Here is a 23,409-nt window from a genome sequence, read left to right on the forward strand (position 1 = left end):
AGAAGGTGGTCAGACTACCTCAATGTGCCTCGATTGTCACAGCGGAATGTTGCGACATTGTTGTGGCTGTAAAAAGAATAATATAAGAAAAAATTAAAAACAGTATTACCTACACAGACTCGCTAAGCGCCATCACAGCACTGAGTTACAGAAATGCGGCCCATCCTGTAGTGAGAGACATATTACACGATGTAGTAACAGCCGAAGCTCTCGGACAAAAAATTATATTCTGCTGGGTTCCTAGCCCCGTGGAAATTTATGGAAACGAGAGAGCTGATACATGTGCCGCACAGGCCAGTAATGAAACAATAACGAAAGTAAACATTCCTCACCGCGACTGCATGAACTTCATACAAAGTAAACTCGCAGCCAAATGGCAGTCCTCATGGGATACCGAAACTAACAACAAACTGCACACGGTTAAACCAACTATATCAGATTGGCAAACGAGCAGACATGAAGATCACCTCACAGAAGTCATTCTATGCCGCCTTCGCATAGGACACACACATCTGACACATAACTTTCTCCTGATGAAATGAGGTAAACCGAGATGTGAAGAATGTGACCAAGATCTAACAGTAAATCACATCCTACTCTCATGTGCAAAATTTGAGGTCATCAAGAAAAAAAATATTTTGTGCAGTTTTACAAACAACACATCCCCTTTCATCCCATCTTACTCATAGGAGATAATGCCTTTGTTGAAATTTCCTCCCTTGTTAGTTTTCTAAAAGAAGCGAAAGTCTTAAACAAGCTCTAATGTTCTAAAAATAAGCAAACACACACAAAAGTAAACAGACTATCACCTGTTGGCGCATGATAGCCTTAGTTGCTTAGGTGCCATAAAAGTCAACTTAACTCAACTAGTTGTTGGCAGTTTCTGATGAGCCAAATGATGCTCATTTTTTCCACCAGAAGAAACCTTGCAAATTATGTTTGCCGAGTGTGCTAAAATGTTTTTTTGTCGAACTGGTTTGGCTTTAGAGTGTTCCGATGACCAGTTTCTTATAGTCACATTACCCACCTTGAGTGGTTATTAACTCTTTCGCTACCGCAGAAAATTGACCAATTTTGGGGGGTCCAAGAAAACATTTTTTTTTTCTGCTAAAAAATTATTTAGGCACTAATTGCAGGAGCACAAAATGCAGATTATTTAACGGCCTTTCTAATAACACCAGTTTTTTAAAGGTTTTCATATATCATAGTTGTGAAAAAAAATATCAAAATCAAAAGTTTTGTCAAGTTGTCGAAAAAAATGATAAAAAAGGAGTTGTGTATATCAAACCACCGGTAGTAGAAAAAAATTAGAATATACATTTTGCAGGGAAACATTTCAAAAACACACCCTAAAAAAATGTCAACTTGCGCGGAACAGTTTTTCAGATATAAAAAAAAAATGTTAGCACGCACGGTGCTCGTGTCATGCGGTGAAGCCCAACCTCTAATTCAAACTGTGCAATTTTGGGTGGTTCCTTGGAATAAATCTGGCGGTTTGACGTTATCAGAGGCACCAATTTGCCCCCACATAACGTAAAAACATCTTGTCAATGGCTGACTTTGCATTTACAGCGAGCACAATATTTGGGACAAGCACGCGATGCAGAAAAAAACATGCATGAAGTTGAAAACGGAACGCCGTGGCTGATGTTTGTTGTCGTTCACGGTCAGTTATCTCTCAAAACATAAAGCTGAGCTTTATTATCATCTTCTTACTCGCAATTGTAGCCTTGCTCGCAAAAATGAGGTACGATGAGCTAGAATCGTCCCCATGCGATCTTTGGCCGAGTAGCAGTCGCGCGCTAAAAAAGATCAGCACAACGAGCCTCCTCTATTGCAGCGCCACCTAACATTTTTCAAATGAAACAGTACAAAAACTTATCTGAGACTCCGTCCGAATAGACAGTTCAACTAAGCAGCAACATTAGACACCCGGATATACCCTCGCATGAAAACGAAACTGGAAGGCGAACAGCTGGCTGTGTAAGGCCGGTTTGAAGCGCTGTCCTCGGCGGAACAGATATCTGGCGACTGGGTGTGACCTTTTGACTTGCATCTGAAGTTCTTATCGCAGAAATCGGGTTAGGGTGGGGGGAAATGAGGAGCGGCGTGCTTTGTTCGAGGATCAGTCGCGGACGCTTCAGGCGCCATGGCAGTTAGCCTTGAAGTTGGGTAACTGCGTAGTTGCGCTAAATATGAATTTCGCGATGCAGAAACGAAACCGAAACTGTTGTAAACTGTTTGGGAATGGTCCTGGGGTAAGTAGAACTACCAGAGTACTTAGGACAACTTGCGGAAAGGCAATAAAACTGCCTAAAATCATAAAGTAGCTTTGCAACCAGGCACTGCTTGACATTTTCAGCCAATTTCTGGGATTATTACTGTCAGAGCGTGAACCTGACGATTGAAAATCGTTTGCTAGTTCCCCATTCACGCCCTGATAGCAAAAAACAAGCGCTGGTGCAGAGTAATTACGAGTTGCACGCATTCTTCGTTGGTAGCCTTGAGGCGCGATGACCACGCCCCTTTTCCACAACCAGGTGATTCAAAAGCGTGTCAAAAATCACGTTTCCGTTGCAAACATGAAAACAAAACTGATTTTGAAAGGCCATCTTCTGATCTAACTCCGAACAGCTTTACTTGTTCGAGAAACGCCTGGAACGCTATGAAAAGGCGCTCCCAAAAGTATCGATCAAATTGATCGATTTTGATAGGCGCGGTAGCGAAAGAGTTGCCCCCAAAATCATTTACGTAGGAGTTGACCGCTTGCATTCTGTGTTACGGGGAGTTCGCGTTACTTGTGCGACGGCCGAGCGGCGCTTCGCTTTCCGACCTGTGGCAGGACACAATTTGTGTACCTTTTTTGCACTCTCAACATTTGTTTCGCTCGTATACGGGTTATTTGTTATCTATGGGAGTATTTCTTCCGTTTTCTAGGTGTGCAGTATGGCTGAATTACGTAGAAAATTTGCTAGCTATCGAATGTTATTTGGGCTAGCAAGTTTACAAGATTAAGAAAAACAAGCGGTTGTTAATGGGGTACAAAATGTGCTGGTCATCTGCACTTCGTAATAATATTATTATTAACGAACGCGGTTAATTACTAAACCTTGTTTCTGCAGAATTGTTTTGTGTACAGCGAATGAACTCGGTGACCTCTAGTGCAATTTTCTGTATACGATGAATTGTACAAAGATGTCTCTTATGTTTGTGTAACCGACGCAGAGTGCGCACATTTGTACTGACTATACGGGCTACTCAGTTCTATGATTTTGTGGCATGTATTGAATTTCTTCACTTGCGACACATTAGACTGAAGCGTTCTTGAAGTACAAAAACACAGCAGAAAAACAAAAACTGCCAATATATCAGTGAATGAACCACATTTACCGCCTACTCCTTTTCCTTGCCCAAACAAAATTGTCGCGCTTCAGGGCGTGCTGGCTGGCGCGTGTTGAACTAAGAAAGATTTTCAAACAAATGTTTTGTGCACGTGCTGAGAGTCCAGGCAAATTAGCAACTGCGAGCTGTCAAAAACAAGGTGAGCAGCAGCAACATAATCTGAAAAAGTAAAGTGGTGTTGGTTCACGCTTGCGGCACAAAAAGACGGTCGCGCTCTTGAGCCCACGGCAGACAAGCAAAACGACGTTTCCTCCTCGCGCATAAACGACAGCGTTCCCATTGCAGCATCAGTGATTTTGTAATGTGAGCTACACTGGCCGAGGTTGAGCAGTTTCGCGTGGCTACTGGAGAGCCGTGCTGCGCATACGCGAGAAGCAGTGACGTCACACGGCGCACAGAACGTTGCGCGCGGCCCGGTGTCTCTCCCACACCCCACGCGCCCAGCGTCTTCGCCGACCTCCGTTCCGCACGTGGACGCCCGGTCGACTTAATGATCATGCAAGGGGTGGCCGGGTGTGGAACCGATGGCTCGAGTGTCCCGGCAACACCGGCGTGCGCCTGTGGAAGCAGCTTAGCTCTGGGGCGATTGGTGACGCGGCGCCGGAGCCGCTTGATAAATATACACATGTCACATAATGCGGATAGAGTTTATGTGTCATTGAAGCAGCAGTAAGCATGATAATCAAGGTAATCCTACACAACCAGGAAAGCTAATAATAACCAGCTGAACCTTAGCTCACGCCACGTATATCATGGCATAGACGAGCTAAGCCACTGCTAATATTTTTGTTGTTTTTTGGTTTGACAGTTTGGCCTACCAAGCACCAGGGGATAAATTGGCGCTAGTGACGCAACTCTCGGTTACGTGGGGGTATACCGCGTGACCTAGCCGTGGTAACAGCGCTTGACGTATATATCTCGGAGGTGAACGGTACTACAGGTTCAGCGCAGCTCGCACGCTGCCACGAAGCGTGCAGGTGGCTCGTGGTGGCGCGCAGAGCATCTCCGGGTGTGGCATTCGAGCGAAACGAAGTGTTGCAGCCGAAATGCCGAAAATTTATAATGTGTGACTAACGAATGACCCGCATGCGCACTCAAGTATCTCGACAGCAGGCGTTGGGCCGGTACGTGTCGCGCCGATAGTTCTTGCGGACGCCTGTACCTGCTTCTAACTACCGATAGAGAAGCTGCTAATTCTACGGTCTCAAGCAGCGCCAACAACCACGAAATAACCCGCCACAAGGGAGGGCAGCAGGCTAATCTTTAATAGCATCCAGTATTAAGCGAGAGCTTGCGCCGCAGAAGGCTGCGCACATAGAATGTGGGAAAGGGTGATAGTGGCGAAAGGGTGTCGGGAGTCGAAATGTACAGTCATGGACGAATGGAATCGTAACACAAAAGTATAAATCCATCTACAAAATCAAACAAAATGAATAGTGGAGATAAAATAATGGCTGGGTAGTGGCATACAGTTAAAACCCGAGTTCACGAAGTCACCGGGAGCAGCGAATTGTTTCGTTCAATCGAGAACTTCGTAGAATCGGGACTGCCATTTTACAAGCAGTTGATTCCACAAATTCAATGTTTGAAGGGAGGCGGATCCCAGCAGTCACCATGGTATCATGATTGCGGCGGTCGCGGCACTCGCGTGCTAATTCCCCGGTGAAAATAAAGATAATAAGCCGCTAGGAATTCTGGAGAAAACGAATTTATTTCCTGGAAAAAAGCCTGTAATTTTCTTCTGCGTGCAATTCGTTCGCATTGACAGACTTTTTGTAGCGTGCAAACGCGCTCAATACGTCGTCGTTTCCTTCGTGAGCCCCTGAAAAGCACCTGAGAAGGACAACAGCGTCCATCACCTTGCCTCGAGCGGGCACAGGAACTCCAGCCGTTTCTGGGTCGTCAGCGCTCTCTCACACCTATTGTGCTCCGGAAACTAACTGCGATTTTATCATTAAAAGAAATGGCTGCGGCTTAGCTGCGCTAACGTTGGATGTGCAAAGCGAAAGCTTGGCTTAGTCTGGTTGAGTCTTGGTTTCGCGTGGTTAACCTTTAATTTAGCTGTATTGCCGACCACGTCTCAAAGCCGTTCAGTTCCGTGCAACGCTCACAGAAGGAGTCCGGGCGAACGCGGCGTTCATTCATGGCGAACGCACCGTTCCTCTTCGCCGGGCGCGAGACTAGTCATGCTGCGCGAAACGACCGAGTGCCACATGCATGAGTGACTGCGGGTGTGGTTGGCTGCCTCGGCCGAAGCAGCGGTGGTGAGCGGTGTCGGCGAATCACGCGATGCGCTTCGAGGGGTGTTTCGCCGGGGGTGCGTCTCCGGTCAAAATGTCATTTGCGCCTCCTCCACGAAATCACTGGACGAAAGTAGTAAAGCTTCGCTTTAAAACCCCTTTCTGTCGGTATCAGTATCTGCGTAGGCACTCAGATATTCGTGGAAGATCACATCTGCTGCGACCTCATTATTCGACGAAGCTGTTCCCAGGAACTGGGTGCGATTTCTTCTTCTTGCTCCTGTTGAGGATTTGCGGAACTCGAAATACTCCGTTAAATCGGGAATGGCACCAAATCTATTTCATTAGTTCAAGCTCATGAAGAATTGAGCCGTTAGGCAAGTTCAAGAGAATCCGAATTTGCTCGTTAGATCGGGTTTCGTTAGGTCGACTTTTGACTGTACTTGTAAACACACAGTTTCAAGCTCTGTTACTGATACAAAGCCACGCGAGAATTTCACTGGCAAGAAGAGGAATTGCGCTATTGGTGTGTTCTGCTCCGTATTTTTGTGTTCGCGCTTCATTTGTCCATGACTGTACGTAGTAGGTAGCATGGGTCGCTTACTATGATTGGCTTAGTGGGCCCTGGGGGACCCCAAGCATGGTGTACCTTCTAACACCTGATATGCTGTACTCATGCGTAGTAACGAGAGTCATTATACGAGAGTCATTATGCGTAGTAACGAGAGTCATAACGTAGTAATGGAGGCATCGTGGGCCAATGTGGTACAGATACAAAGCCCGCCGATTGTGAATAGAAAAACGTGTCTACAGGTATCATCGGGTAACGCGATCGGCCGCACTACTGAGAAAGAAACTGAGCCTGCCGTCACCGATATGCCCGGGAATGTGGTGGTTCCTCCCCCTTTTATGACGCAGAAGATCCGGCTGGCTGCGTCCCAGGAATTCAGAAGACAAAAGAGCTTGTACCCAGCATTCAAACCAGCGCTTGTCCTGGGTACTCGTTTTCTGTTTCGTATCTTTTCCCGCACTGCCTACGGCGTTTCATAACTAGCCGGCTAGCCTATTGCAGAGGACCGGAACATGAGACCGCATCAGCCATGAAAGGGCGCCCGCCCTCCCCGCACCAGGGCTGCCCGCTCCTGTCAAAAGGGCAGACCGCTGTAGAAAGTCGCCTAATCGCTTGAGCCAAGACAAAGCGAAAGGAGAAGGGGAAAGCCCACCACAAGGCGGCGTTTAATAAAAACAGTGTTGGGCGGTGTAAACTTTCGTCGCCAGCTGCCAGCAGAAAGGGTTCATCGGTTTTGTTACACAGTGTTTCATGAGTTCTCGTGAATGCCGGGTTCAGCGGGCAAAGAAAATCATGTACCCCTCCATCTAACGACGACGATGGTTCAACGCGAAGCTTCCTCTTGACGGACTCTTTGGTTGCCCATTCCCACACAGGAAGTTTGAGCTACTGGGATGAATACCCGCAGCAACTCTCGGGCGTGCACGCCGAAGGCCTAACATTTGGGTTTGGGGTGTACGGCACGAATTAGCACGTGATGCTTAACGATATCAAAGGTTTCAAAAATTTATTTCATTCAAATTTTTTTAATGCATGCATATATGCAGTTTGCTTCGACTATGTCGAAATGGAGCAATCGGATAGACACTGGCTTCACAACGCGAGGGACCCAGGTTCGATTCCAGCCGTGGGAACCTTTGTAGGGGCGAATCCCCTTAGGGGCTCAGGCTGTCGGCGTCTCTTGTGATCGTCGTCTCATGTAGTCACGGTACTAAATCACCGGGACACTCGTTTTACAACGCCTCGCGCTAGCACTTCACGCGTACTAAAAGAAGAGTGTACAATGGATAAAAACGGCTCAAGATATACTAATGTGATTCTCGGAAAACTGCCTGTCCGGTTCAGCAATCGTCAAGCACAAGCATACGCTTTTTGTAGACGGCTTAAAATTTATGTTACACCCAGGTACCCACCAGCTCTCCAGGCTAGGCCTGATCGGGTGGTCGGTCGAAGCAAGAAAAGGCGTACTTACCCAGTGCTGGGGCCTCATTGATCACCGAGGACGAGCACTCAGGCATTGCACTGTGCTCGCGTTGAACCCTTCCACTACCACAAACTTGGGCCAATTGGGCATGCAAATTGCTTAAATCCGGTCCAACGTCACCGCCTCAGCAAGAGCACGATTGCTTCTCCCACCGGCACTTCTCCGGCGCCCAATGAGCGTGCCGTGTGGCAAAAAAGAGACTCTTTGAATACACTTATAGGCTGTATGCTTCTCCCCTCCCCAGGTTTGGAGTTAGTGGACATGGCCCGGGTCTTTTTTCTTACCGGGTCTTGACGATCATTCATCGCCATCGTCAGAGAAAGGTGGCTTCCCTGCGTCGCTATTGGCACACAACGCCATCAGTGAGGACACTAAAGCTTCGCTTCAAAAACAGCGCCATTCTTCGGCGACTTCCGATTTGGTGCACTGCTCTCCGGGCCGGTGCCTACATGTAGAATACACCAGGCCACGCTAATGACCCACGATGCGAGTATTTGCTGCACGCTTCTTGAGGTATTGCGTATCTTTACTGGTACCATAAACCCCACATACATTCTTACTACTTGCTGCAATCTAGCCTTTGATAACTATTGTGATTGCAAGGTGGCCCTGAAGGATATAGTGTTCACACAAAAAACAAAACAGACCGATAATATAAGGAAACCCTACAAATTTTCGTTTCAGAACGTTACCAGTGTTGATTTTGGTGAGGTTAGAATTTAGGCAGACCGCGAGTCACCCGAGCTAGTCATTGTGGCGTCATAAACGTACTGCGAGCAGACGTCTGCTGAGTTGCCCTTATTTTACTGTTTCGATATTAGCTCATTTACTCAAAATTTGTGTTCAAACAGTTTAATACTTCACTACCCAGCTTTATCAAAAGTGATCCAAGCTTTGGAACTACATAATTGAGAAAACGAAACACCAGTATACCAAATAATAACCGATAGAACAACCGTTACCGATCGGGGAGGCATTTCTCAGGGTTTCAATAAACTCTTCCACGCTGTATTTTCTTCTGCCGCTTCGTGTGTGCCTAACGATGCAATCTGCAATTCATACGATGTAGATTTTATTTCATACACCGGTGTTTTTTCTTTGCTGCTGAATTTGTAAACTTAAACTTCTTCTGGTCCAGATAATATCCCAACTGTGTTCCGTCGTCGTTGTGCTGAAATTGTCGCGAAAGTTTCAGACACTGTTTTCCGTGCTTCCTTGGGATCAGCTCAATCACCGGATAACTGAAGGATGGCCCGTGTGGAGCCTATGTTTAAAAAGGGACACCTACTGTCGATAGAAAATTATTGCCCAATTTCCTTAACTCGGTCATGCTGCAAAGTGATGGAACATATCATATGCCACTGCCTAAATGGATAGTTCAAATAACACTCAATCTAAATAAAATTTCAGCACGGGTTCAAAAATGGGTACTCTACTGTTACGCAAGTAATTACGATTATTCATTCCTTTGCTTTAGTTAAAGACAAAAGAGGTCAAGTTGGTGTAATTTTTTTAGATTTTCGCAAAAATTTTGACAAGGTACCTCACAATAAACTAATTTTAAGACTTAGAAAAACTGGTGTCCCTGAATTTTTTGTCTCTTGGATTGTAGCTTACTTAATCTAATCAACCGCAAACAGCTTGTTGATGTGGGCGGGCGGCACTCGGGCTGCCTTCCAGTCACTTTTGGAGTGCCACAGGGAAGTGTATTAGGTCCCATGGTTTTTCTCTTGTATAATAATGACATTGTGGATGTAGCTAACCCTGGTTTTGAGATTCGACCTTTCAGGGACGACTGTATGTATCAAGACGGCCTGAACAATAGCTTAGAAACCATTCTGAAATGGTGTGATGAATGGGGCGTGATGCTCAATGCAAACAAGTGTGTGCGTCTTCCTGTAACTCGTAAAAAAGCAGCACTCAAGCATATGAGCAAACTAGGTCCATTGTCGCTGGAAGAGGTAAATAACTATAAGCATTTAGGCGTGACATTAACAAATAATAAGTCCTACAACCTCCACATCAACAACGCTCACTCCTCTGTCTTCGAAAGATTTGTTTTCTACAACACAAGCTTAAAACACAAGCTTAAATGTCCAGGTTAAGTAACAATAAAGGACCCTAGCTCGAGTACGCATGCACCTTTCGGGATCGCTATACAGAATTTAACATTGATAACCTTGAACCAATTCAAAGAAAAAATGTGCGGGCTATACATAACAAATTTTCCTGCACTGACTCCCCACTGAACTAATGAAAACTAACGACCTACCTTAACTGAAAGTCTGAATAAAGCAATTGAGACTACATTTTTTTCCCTGCTCGTAGGTAACAAATTAGCGCTCGAGCCTTCACTGTCAAGTTTTCTTTTTTTTTTTCCATGCTCCATCAGTGGGTGGAATGACCTAGCCACAACAAACGCGCTGTCATAAAGTAATGTATTACTGTTGAATGGTATGCACTTGCATCGCCCACCCTAGGTGGACCTAGTGTTTGTAGTATATAATAAATAAATAAATAAATAAATAAATAAATAAATAAGCAGGCCGGATAGATCTTCAGACGGGACAATTTTTTGATGAACACATTTTGCACTTTGTCATATGCCTACTATTGTAATATTATTGTATGGCGCATTTTCATAATATACGATACTACAAGAACGTATTTATGACGTCAGTATCCCCATGCAATTGTATTTGATAACCCATGCCTAACACAGAAACAGTCTGAAAAACAAATTATAGTAACTATGATAAATAAATCACCGATAGCTGTTAGATCAACTGAGGAAGTATAACTATTTAGCGATAATGTGCTATTTTGTTTAATTTTTATTTATTTATTTATTTATTTATTTATTTATTTATTTATTTATTTATTCACATACTGCTAGTCTGATTGAAAGCCTTAAGCAGGAGTTGGGGAAAACTGTACAAGAACATTCACCAAAACAACAGCGACGAGAACGAAAGGTCCAGTGGTTATACAAGGGAAAATACTATACAATATCGATATAGTTATACACACACACTTGAATTTGCGTAAGAGGTAGTTACAAGGCATGGTAATGACAAACTTATGCAAAGAATGTAATAGGTGGGTCACAACGTACTCGCTGCAAAGTAAAATAACAATGAAACAGATCGCAACATTCATATTGCAATACAAACTGTAAAAAATAATTATGGCAGTTCTTTTGAGAACGCAGGTACAGAGTTGGAGTCAACCGTGTTAAGCGGTAAAGCCTTGCATTTCGCAGAAAAAAGGACTGTTTGGAAGCATCTGTACGACATGAAATTTCGTTGACCTTTTTCGAGTGGTAAGAACGGGTTGAACGCCGTTGGATCGGTTCAATTTACTGAGTTTTAGGCATGCGGAGTTTATCATAATAAGTGAAATATAATAGCCGGGTAACGTCGGGCCAGCAATTTTTTCAAGTTTTCTGTCTGTAAAAGGCTTGACGGAGATGTGCGCCAGATATAAGTGTTAAAAAAAAACCTAACAGCTTCCCTCTGCACATTTTCTACCGTATCAATAATGGATTGTGTGTAGGGATCCCAAACTTCTGCTACATATTCTAACACAGGCCTGATATATGTTTTGTATGCTAATAGCTTAATTTCGCGCGTTGATTTTCCGAGGGTTCTTCTAAGGTATCCAAGTTTTTTTATTGCCTTATTCACAATGTGTGTTATGTGGTCGTTCCACCGTAAGTCAGAGGTAAAAATTACTCTTAAGTATTTGTATGTAGTTACTGCCTTTGTACAATGATAATTGACATGGTATTGGAATATGAGCAGATGTTTTTTTTTGCTAATTACAGTCATTGCAACCGTTTTCTCTAACTTGTTTGCCATTTGCCACTTCAAGCACCATTCCTGTATTTGGTTTAATGATGAGTTTAAAGTAATTTGGTCGCTGGAAGTTTTGATTTCATGGTATATTATGCAATCAATGCCAAATAGTTTTACTTGTATAGGTGTGTTACAGGCTATATCACTGAAAAATATTAGAAAGAGAAGTGGTCCTAAAATTAAACCCTGGGGGATTCCAGACTCTACATCGGCGGGTTTGGAACTTGCTTCTTCAATGCATACCACTTGGCGCCTACACAATAGAAACGCTGTAATCCAAGCGGTCAATGAATTATTTATCAAGATTGATTTCAACTTAAGAATGAGTTTTGGATGCGACACCTGGTGAAAGGCTTTTTCAAAGTCCAAAAAAATTAAATCTACTTGTAGTTGCCTGTCGATACCGGATGCGAGATCATGGGTAGCTTCGAGCAGCTGTGTAACCCTATAAAAGTTCTTACGGAAGCCGTGCTGTCGATTGTCGAGTAGCCTATTTTATAGAGATAGGCTGATATATGCTTAAATATTATGTGCTCAACCACTTTGACAGACGTTGACAATATAGAAATGGGCCGATAAGTAGTTGGCAATGATTCATTTGATTTTTTTTGGTATCGGACTAATTTTTGTGTATTTCCAATCACTCGGAAATTCTGTACGTGAGAGTTATTTCTTAAATATTAAACACCAATATTTAGCACTCCACTCAGCATACCTTAAAAGAAAATACATTCGGTATCGCATCCATTCCCGGTGACTTATAAACGTCAAGTTTAAAAAGAAGCGATGACGTGTGCATCCATTCTCACTGATGCACAAGTCATTGATAGGCGGGGCGCCAACACAAGGAACAAAATCAGGGATGATACCGTTATCAGAAGTAAACACTGAGCAGAAGTAACGATTGAGTACTTCACAGATATATTTCTTTTCGTTAACAACCACATTATCAACCGTAATGCTACGTATCGGCTTTTTTTAGCTGAAAAGGGGCGCCAAAACTTTTCAGGGGAGGAAACCAGATAATTTTAGGGTAAAGCGCTGACAATATTCTCTGGTTCTCTTTATAGTTCCTTTAAGGTCCAGGCGCCGGGTGCAAAGATTATCAGTGTTAAAAGTGGTAGGGTTTCGCTTGCATTCGTTTCTCGCTTTTTGAAGCTTGCGTGATAAGCGTATTATTGCCCTGTTCACCCATGGATTTTAGGTGCGCACCACCTTTCTTCTGAACGGAACAAAGAAGTTGATGCACGTAAAAACGACATTTTTGAAGTTACAACAAGTATAGTCCACTGAGTACTTGTCTCATTCACAGAATGAAACAAATGATGAAAAAGAGCCTTCAAGAGCATCTAGAACGTATACGTCATTAGCGCGCGAGAAAATCGGAATTGTGCACTCCTTATTATTTATGAGTGGAATACATTTTGTTTGCAGCCTTAAGCATATCATTTTATGGTCCGAGATGCCCTCAAAACAGTGTACCTGCGGTGTTCGAAGAAGGACGTGTACGTTGACCAGGCATAGATCGACGATGGACTCTGCGGAATTTGGAATGCGTGTATTGTTGGACGAGTTGCGGCAAATCGCGAAATAACACGAAATCGGCAAATGCCTCCGAGGAATCAGAAAGAGCGCACGGAAAATTGTTGTACCAGCTAACGGAAGGAAAATTAAAATCTCCGGCTAGTAAAATGTTGCATGGACGGTTTGTATCAGGGCATAAAAAGGCATTAATCTTTTAAGCAGACGTGTTGTCGGTGTTAGGAAGCCGATAGAAGCCTGCTATTAGGAGAATGCAATCGTTTAGGGAGACTTTAGCCCACACGCATTCAACTTCAGTAATTTCAAGCATCCTTGTCGAGCACAAAGTATTTTTAAACATAATGGCAACTCCACCACCACGAGAATTCCTATCTTTTCAGAATATAACCTGGGGGTAGTATTTCAGAATCACTAACATCGCGATGAAGCCATGTTTCGGTTATTATTAATATATGCGGTTTGTGTGCCAAAATTATGCTTTCCAAGTCGGCGCTTATGTTCATTATGCTGTGGGCATTGATGTGTATGCATCGGAGAGTTTTTTCAGTCTTTACGACTGGTCATTCGGTCTTTTTAGACTCACTTTTTAGACATGGGAACTATTTTCATTTCAGTGCTTATATATAATTCAAAGATGGTTTGTCTAATTTTATCTTGTAAAAAAGTTGAACTTTCGCGCCTGACTTGCTAGCGTGAGCTGTAATCTTCCACAGGTGCCTGCTAATTTCCCTGGTGGCTGGTGCAAAATCTTCAGATATGGTAACGGTGGACCCCTTAAACTTGAAGCATTTCTTGAGTATTGACAAATTTTCCCTGTGGTCAATCAACTTGAAAATAATTCGTCGTGGTTTATACGGTTGTTTCCGGCCTATCCGGTGTATCCGCTCGACCGATGACACCTTCACATTCATTTTCGCCTGGAATATGTCGTCAACAACTTCTTTCATGAGTTATTCAGCTTATAAGCTTGGCGTGGAAGATACAGGGAACAAAAGAAAGACAAGGACAGGCGCCAGCTTGCAACCATTTACTGTACAGCGTAGAAGAAGGTTTGCACAAAAACAAAAGCAATTGGGAAAACAAGAACAAGGCTTAAAATACTAAACAGGCATGTATGGTCTCGCTGCCACATTTACTGTACACAAAAGCCTTAAAAGGCGAATTCCTTATGCAACAGTGACGCATTGACCTCCGATTTCTTGGTGCAGAAGGCTTCGATCATTTTTTCTAGTTATATTGTATTCTCCTTAATGATTTAAACTATTGAAATCTCTCTTAATGAAGTCAATATTTGCACATATCAGTTTTGGCTCGTTGTTTTTCGTCCCGTCCAGTTAGGCCTTCATGTTTTGTACGATGGTATTACCGGGGGCTATCATCGTTTAGCCACGCAGAAAAGCAAGAGTAAAACGTTAGCTGTGGCCGAACGACTGAAGGAACATATATTTTTGAAATTGGGATCCAGCGCTAGTCAAGCAAACAACAGTAACTGTAAAGGGGAAGAGGAGAACTTAGGAGCTTGTAATTATTGAATTTTTATTTTGAGGGAAGCGTTTTGGCCTATTCATATGACGGGGGCTGAGATAAGGAAATTATACTCGGTCGATCAGCAGGTCCTCAGTTGGGAGGGCTGTCCGGGACTTTGAAGCCTTGCAAATAGGCGAGTCGCCGATGGCAGTGGTAAACTGATTATATAAAATATTGCGGGTGCTGCATTGGCGACGACGGAGATGGGTGCACGGCGTCGTCTTCAGTGTGTGTATTGCTGGTGCGCTATGTAAAATGCCACATCGTTGGCCTGGCGGAATCGCCCTGGCCTGTGCAGCGGGCGTCTTTGAGTTTTGTGTATCCTTAAAGGGATACTGACACAAAACTTTGAAGGCGAGATAACTTCGGAAATAGATTGGTGTGGACACATATACATCATCTGCAAAATATCAGCGGCGAATACAGCCTAGAACATATTTAAAATCAATTTTAAAGTGTGAGAAACGCAACCGAGCAGCCAGCAGAGGACCACGCGCAATCGACATCCCCTGGGTATTTTGCAAATAAACAACATCCACACACGTCACGAGTTTGTGTTTGCCGCTTCCGCACTGCCGGCGCTTTTTGCCGGCTCTGCCGGCTCGCCGCTCCAATCGGAGGGCCGGAGGGCGGAGCTTCTGCTCTCGAGAACGAACGACCCGATCGTTGGCGGCGGAGGCGCGTGAATTCGTCAGCTCATCGGGCAGCTTGCCGCGACCAATGTTCTACAGCGATTCCAGGCACTCTGTTTCTATTACTTTTGATTTACATTGGACGCGAAAACGCGCCGGAGACACGAAAAGCCCATTGAGCGAGCCGCACGGTCGCTGTGCAGGCGGCGGCCACGGCCGCGAAGTGGCCCAGGCCGGCGCCGGTAGCTCGAGTGATAGCTTGTTACAGCTGCGCGAAATTGCACCCAAGTCCCAACCACGGCAGTTTATATGAGAAAGGAGTTAATGATGCGATGGCGGGTTGCATTAAAAATTGTCATCTGCACCGCTTACGAGAGCGGCGGTCGAATATCCGCCGCAGTGCTAAGCCGAACACATCTGTAGGCGGACCTGTAGGCAGACCGCCCGGCTGCTCCCAGCGCGCGTCGTTCTCTAGCCGCGGCAGCATTTGCACTCGCAGCGCCTGCGTCACATCCACGGTCGCTTTTTAATTAAGCGGCTCACGAGATCAGTACGTGGGGGCATTGGCAGAAACTGCCGGCGACACGGATTCGACAGGGCTACGGTAGCTTTGCTGTGTGATATCCCTCCGACGGTCACGTGGTCAGCTTTGTTCACACAAAATCCATCGTTTCGCGGCACCCGCTGAAACCGAAACTGCGACTGGCCGCATTGAAAATGCCTCTAATTAAACAACGGTTGCACGCTGAAGCAAATGAGGTTTCTACAGGTTATAAGTAGGTCACTAGCTACTTATCGCAACAAAAAAAAACAAGATGCAAAATTTTTGTGTCAGTGCCCCTTTAAGTGTCAGATGTCTGGTGTAGACCAAGATACTTGCAACTTGAAGCCGAGACTGAAACAATTTCTCTGGGCACGTGCCACAAGTTTTGGCTTCGAGAAATTCTGATATTAGGCAGTTTTAGAACAGAAGAAGCCACCGTTGGGGGCCACCAAGAAGTTAGGGCAACCTAAACGCAATGCCCTCGCGCGCGGGGAGCTTTAGAAGACGGGCGCCCCAACACCTCGAAACCGGCTTGCATGGCTCGGGTCGGCTCGGATGATGGGAGCTTTAGGCTTAGATGGTAGATATTTGATCGCCGCTATCTGTGCAACTGCGAATGACCATCCCTAACATAACTGTTCACCACGTTATCATCCCCTTCCTCGCATGTGGAACTTCATTTTCGCTGTAATTTCCATTTGAGCGATCGGTAACAAAGACATCTGCCGTAGCCTGTTTTGATTTTTCCGCGCAGTTAGCGCCGTCCTTCAGACGCTCGCCCCACAACGCGCTCAGTGAGCGGTCGGACCGTCGAACCTCCGCGGCCGCTCAGCGTACGCTTAGCATCGCGTCAGACATCTGATCGCCGCTTTTAAAATTAGTGCTGATAACAGTCCCTGGCACAATTTTACGGCACTAACATCCGCTTTCTTGCACTAGGCAGTTTTTTTTAGCAATCAGATTGATTCGGAACAAGCTGTTGCTACTGTGGTCTGCGCCGGTTCGGGCCTATTAGTGGGCCCTGCGGGCAGGCGCGGCCGACGTGTGCGGGGGTCGTTTCCGAGGGCAAAAAACGCTTCACGATTTCCTGTTTTATCCTTCTCTTGCGAACGACGCGCAGGATCTACTTGTTTAGCTCCGCGATAGTCATAGTTTATCGGGTGGATCAGGCAAAGAGCCACAGGTTTCGCTTCAGTCGTGGTCACGCGCCATCTCGCTAGCCGCGAGAGCGAAGCAAAGAACGCGGGCCAGGTTTATTACGACCGCTATTTCGGCAAAATAGCTTGCGCGCTAAAAGCAAACCCAAAACCTCAAGGACGGCTTGGGTTTTGCGCATGCGCAGTACAGCGCCCGAAGACGCTTCGGGAACCCACAGCGTTGGACCCCCGTATTCTAAAACTCTCTATTTACTCGATTTCTGTTGCGGGGCGCAAAGCGAAGGGCAAATCTTGGCGCATGTGTTCATGATATTTTTCTGAGAAATGAATTTTCTCTGTGTATGAGAGCGACCGATAGAGACAGGGAGGGAGAGAAAGAGGGGGGGGGGGGGGGAAACAGAGCTTTTTCAATTGAGTACAGCTGGCAGGTCTGCCACTTATGTTGCCCCGTAAATGCTACTCTTCGTTGCTTGGGAAAAACGAGTAACAGCTCTTAGCGAAGTCGAAGAGAAGAGAAAAAGAGAAAAACCACGAGTTATAAAAATGTATAATGCGGCTTCCAAATTCTGGATGACCTAGGTGAATGAGAATGCACACTTTTAGCTTGTCTGTGCTACGCCAATTTCTTGTAGATACTCAAATATGTTGGCTAGCACTTCTTACTGAGCTGGCAGAAAAAGCCTTGGTTTTCCAGGAGGGCTTTTAAGGTTATATGACCACCACTGATGCCATCAATCTTCAGTGTGAGACGGTTTCCTGCTTGGTTTGGTGACGGGCACTCTAGCAAGACGTGGTCAAGTGTAGCTCTTTACGACGATCGACATTTGTCACCGTAAGGGTTCGTGGTTTGGTTAAGAAGACAGCGGGCAGAATTCGTGAGCGCTGCGCTGAGACGAAAGCGATGATATAGTGCATCTAGCTGGCGCGGAATTCGCTGATTCTCAGACTAAAATTGTTATGGCACAGGAAGAGGTTCCGATTTTTCAGAACAGCTTAGTGTATCAGTTTTCTCAAAACAAATTTCTTCGCAGAGCTGTGACTCGGTGCTTTGAAAACTGAGTCTTCCTTTCATTTCGCAATTGCAATCCTTTCCGAGTAGCCTCCTCCACTTGCTCGTTGCGTAGAAAGACGCGATGCACAGGGATCTACTCAAATGTCACGCAGTGCCCAGCAGTGCAAGCAAGATGGCGCGGGTAGGTGATGTCACAGGATATACCACGAATCAAGTGTGTGGCAATGGTAGGAAAAAAATGGAGCACTCTGTGGCCCTTTCGTCTAGTATTTTTGGTTTCAAAGGTTCTAACAATGACCAAGGATGAGACTTTCACAGCGCCGCAAGACATTTTGTACCGCCTTCGCGGTTAAGTTCAAGATCTGTCACTGTCAAAGGCAAGGCCATGCTTTTGAACGCAGGGGTTGTTCAATGCTTGTGCTACCCGTTTTTCTCGATGCTGGAAAGTGTTTATATTTACGTCAATAAAATAGAAAACTCTTTCACGCTCGTGGCACAAAAATGTCGATGCCGCCTTGCTTGGAGGGAGAGGCTACGTGAGGGAGTTATTTGAAGGACGCGAAAAAAAGTATGCGCAAAACAATAGGGCTCTGTCATGCATTGAACTGTACAGGCAGCCAAGTTGTATGGAAGAAGTTCTGAGGCAAAAAGAAAAAAGTGATGAAGCTAGCACAAAGGGTCAACCGATCCCCTACAAAGCTGTCCCACTTTAAAAAAACAAAGAGCTGTACAAGACGTATTCAATAACTCAACGCATTCTTGGCAGAACATTGCGAGGCTCCAAAAAGCAGGCGCTGTGTAAATCGCGCTGCCTTGCGGGTTGGTCTTGCTTTTTGGTGGTTGCATCAGAATCTGCAGTCGTCATCATTGAATCTTGCGTTGTAATTTTGTTCTTTTGTCACGATCGCCTCAAGGGCAGCTGTTGCCCTGGTAGAAACTGCGCACTGTCGTTTTGATGTATGCCCTCGGTTTTTTCTCAATTTTGCTTCCTCGCAAATTTTATTAATCGAAATCCGAACACTGGATAGTTCACGATAGTTCATGGGCCAGAGAGTTCTATGAAAAGGCTGCCAGAGACGTCGACGACACAACTCTTCATTTTCTTTCTCGTTTTCGGCATTTTTCGCAGTCTATGTACGCTAGTTTTCTGTTCCGTGAAAGGTCATAAGAGGTGGAGCGCCCGCCGCTTCAGCGTGGTTTTGAGAATGGAGTTCTTTTGAGGAAAAGAGTTGGGTCTGGGCGAAATCGAGGAATTTATGTTCCTCGGAACTGATTTGGATAGTGCGAACTGTGGCTCGGCCTGGAGGGACCAAACGGCCGGATTACGGTCCCATTATGGCGGCCAGCAGGCAGCCATGACGACGATCTCATTTTAGCCTGTTTGCGGGTCTGGCGAATTCTGGTTGTCGATGGACATGACTCTACGACTTCACAGCATGGTAATCACGTTGGCTTCATGACCAGCTTTAAAGCGCACTGCACAGAAGCTTATGAACAGGCATGGACAGCGATGACTCTGCCTCACTCCCATAGAGAGCGAGAGAGAAAGAGAGAAAGAGATAGAAAATGTGCAGAAAGAAAAAGATGATGATAATAATCATAAAACGCGTGCGGCAATTCAGTCTTAGACCTCCGCATTCACTACATGGTCATTATGAGTGCCTAGGTGACCTCGTAATTTTAATGCGTAGCATTCTTTGCCAAGTACCCCCCGCCCCCTTTTCAAGCAGGGAACGCGTAACGCCCTGCATTTCCACAACAGTTCAGATTTGGTGACAGCTTCACCTTTAATCGTTATAATTCCGTCAATGGAGTTGATTGGTCGAAGGTAATTTTCAAGAAACCAGAAAAATATGAAAACCCAGAAAACAAATTTTAACCAAAAACCTGACAAAATCAAGAATATGCACCTTATATATCTCCCAGAGATACCGAAGGTAGTCTTCCCGAGATACCGAAGAATAAACAAAAAAAGTCGTGAAAAGAACGTTCACGATACGAAATACAAAACAGCGAAAAAGGTGAAAAACCATGCAACCTACATTTCCGCAAAAATGCAGATTTGGCAAAAGTTCACCCTTTGTTTTGCTTTCTAGTTAGTCGGTCACGAGAGCAAACTTAGGTCGGCTCAACGGGCCATGGAACGAATAATATTAGGAGTAACACTCGGGTTCAGGGAACCAGCTACCTGGATCAGAGAACAAATTCGAGTAGAAGATGTTGTAGAGCCACCATGATCATCAGCAGATTGGCCAGCTGGCACGAAAGACACTCAGCACTCGGCGCCCGGTCTGGAGAGGCGCCCCGGTTCTACTTGCCTCGTCCTGACCATGGCACGGCCAGCGCAACCTCAATAAACGTGGGCTCGGCCACACCGCTTCATCAGCCGCCTACAATATCATAGTTCAAGTAAAGAAAAAGAAAGGGACTCGGGCTTCCCATGTAGTGAGACGAAAGGACAACCATCGGACAATTAAGCTAACAGAGTGATACCAAGATATGGGTCCAGGAGAAGGGGGAGGCCAGTAATTCGTTGGGATGAAAAAAGGAACATCGGGGGTAAACTGCGGACTCGAGCAGCGCAGGACAGGAATGGTTGAACGTCAATGGCGGAGGCTTTCGCGGCTGAATGGAACTGAGCAGGATGATGACAACGATGATGATGATGATGATGTACCCTTGATTGTTAAAGTAGCGTAAATGGAGATAATTGGTAAGACAGATTTTAGTAGCACCAAGGAATAAAAAATAGAAAAAAGTCATCTTTATTTCTCCTCATGCATCACGGAACTGCAGTCAAGAACAATTAGAAATCATTGACGTACGGAAAAGTCTTTACAACGCGAATTATTTTCTCAAACCGACCCGCCGCGGTGGCTCAGTGGCTAAGGCGTTGCGCTGCTGAGCACGAGGTCGCGGGTTCGATTCCCGGCCGCAGCGGCCGCTTTTCTGACGGAGGCGAAAAGCAAAAACGCCCGTGTGTACAAGATTTCGGCGCACGTTAAAGATCCCCAGGTGGTCAAAATTAATCCGGAGCCCTCCACTACGGCGCACCTCATCGCCTGCGTTGCGTCGGCGCGTTAAACCCCACAATCAATCAATCAATCTCAAATCGTATCAAGGTAATTTTGTCCGCCTTGGAATGGACACATGTGGCACCACATTTAAGAGATTGCCAAGGCCTAAGACTCCTTAGGAGGATCCTTAGGACGAGGGAGAAGTACAGAAGAAATACGTTATGCATATTGACCGGGATCAGCTACGAGACTGCTGATTGTATACAATAAATACGCACATGTAGATGTATTTGAAACAAAACCGTCTTCTGTCTCTCATTGCCGATTAGCAGCAATTTTGCTGTGGGAACGACGGGCGCCCACTGCATGCTTCGCTCCTCCTCAGGTTTCAGGTTAGTGGAGATGGCCCGGGATTTTAATACGAAAACGTTTTATTCCCGGACACGAAGATTTCGCTGACGTCATATCCGTCTCGGAAGGGACGCCAATACAACAAAGCAAGCGGCCTGTACAGGGTGCACCCCTGCTCACAGTCTGTTCCTGCGGGGAAGCAACCTTTAGGACCAAAGAGTACGTTATACTTAAAGTTGTTCATTTTCGGGTTTTATATTTTAACACGGAAGTGTTTTATGCCGGTATAAAAGAAGATTTCACTGATGTCATATCCTTTGCCAAAGTGACCCGCCAGCAGGACGTCGCTCCCCAAGCACACCCACAAGACAGCCGCTGACCGAAAATCATGCTCAGCTGCAGATTTCGCTGCACATTTCACTTTCGTGGTTTATTGATTCCAATGACAGAGGAATCAACCACAGTTTTTTTATTTGTATTTCGAACATTCTTTTGCAGACTTTTTTCGTTTATTCTTTGGATTTGGGGAAGAGGATGTATAAGATGCATACTTCTGATTTTGTCAAGTCAAATTTCTTTGCTATCAGAGAAAAACATGCCTGTCGTCAAGCAGCCGCGTACGCGTCCTCCTCTTTCCGCCGCCTCTTCGTTGGGGCTATTTTCTTATCAGAATGCCTCACCAACAAGCCCAAAGCAGTATCTTCGTTGCCTAGTAAGACGTCCACTCCCACTAACGTCAGCTTTCTACTAGGCAATAGGAAAACACTTGAAACAACGCGGACGACAAACTACGCGCTCATACTAGCCTTTGGGGGCATCCATAAAATGTTTGCACTGCTTTTATAGGCCCAAAATTCGTCTTTATAAGTTTCGATGTTGCGGAAATGGGCCCGTCCAGTTCCAGACGACGCTCCATACGAATTGCAAAACTGTACAATGTGAATCGCAGCTTGACTTGGTAAAGTATAAGCTCTTGTTATTTACTGTATGTTTGAAATTGTCGTAAAAAGTAGTGGGTAGTTTTATTGTCAGGGAGCCATTTCTTTAAAAGAGATGGCTATTGTTACGTAAGATAAATCAGATACGTTCTTGTGGTTTTCTGGCAAGTAGTATAGGCAATATAAATGAGCAGTAAAATATCAGTAGACGAGGAAAGGGTGCTACATAGCGGTACGTTACTTCAACCAACCAAACTAGCTACACTGATAGAAAAATTAAAACCAAGAAAATAACGAATGGCCGAACACAAAGAATGCTAGCAGAAATAAAGCAAGAAACGGCGGATAATGAATTGAGCATATAAGACTAAGTTACTGAAGTGCACATTACCCCTAAATAAATCCCACGAGAGGAATGCGTAATGAAGGAGACGGTGGCGCAGCAGCCCGCCTCTCCAGATCCGTAGCCACAATGTACAAGTACAAAACTCAAGATCTCTCAGTGGTGGATGTTCCGCTCCAAGCGCAAGCTCCCATCAAAACGGTACCAGTGACATAGACCTTTCGCGAAGATTCACGAGGCTGTCGCCTTCTCAAAGGCTCGCCAGGGGCACTCTGCGAGATGTAAGGTCATTAATAATAACACGTTCACAGGGGACGAGCTCTTTTCCTCCGCCTGTACAGGCTCTGGGCGTCATACATATCACTCTCCACAAACGCTAGCCTTACGGGTACTAACCCAACGGAGTTCACTGGAATTTGGGTAAGCTAATAAAAAAAAAACATAGCGCGTGAATAGTTTAAGTTGAAGGCTATTTATTATCAGGATTGCTTGTTGTACTTATGCCGCAAGATTTGTACGTGGGTGATCCCATTCATATACAGGCCTGCCAGAAACGCAGTGCTCTGAGAGATATCGCGTCGGACGTAGCTCCTTATAGCCAGGAATTGGCTGAGCAAGATGAATACAGCCCAATTTGTTGGCAGAGAGGTTTTCAATGTGGTGTGGCGTGAAAACTAGAGCCTTTAATGCAGTCACTGAAAACTTACAGGTTTGCGAAATGATTTGGCTAGGCTTATGATGGTTTAGTGGGGCACTCAAGCGGTGAAGGCACCAAATATGAATTCTCGGGTGG

The sequence above is a fragment of the Haemaphysalis longicornis genome, unplaced genomic scaffold (assembly GCF_048455015.1).
Source record: "Haemaphysalis longicornis isolate Haplotype H1 unplaced genomic scaffold, Haemaphysalis longicornis Haplotype H1 scaffold_2, whole genome shotgun sequence".
Taxonomy (NCBI): Eukaryota; Metazoa; Arthropoda; class Arachnida; order Ixodida; family Ixodidae; genus Haemaphysalis; species Haemaphysalis longicornis.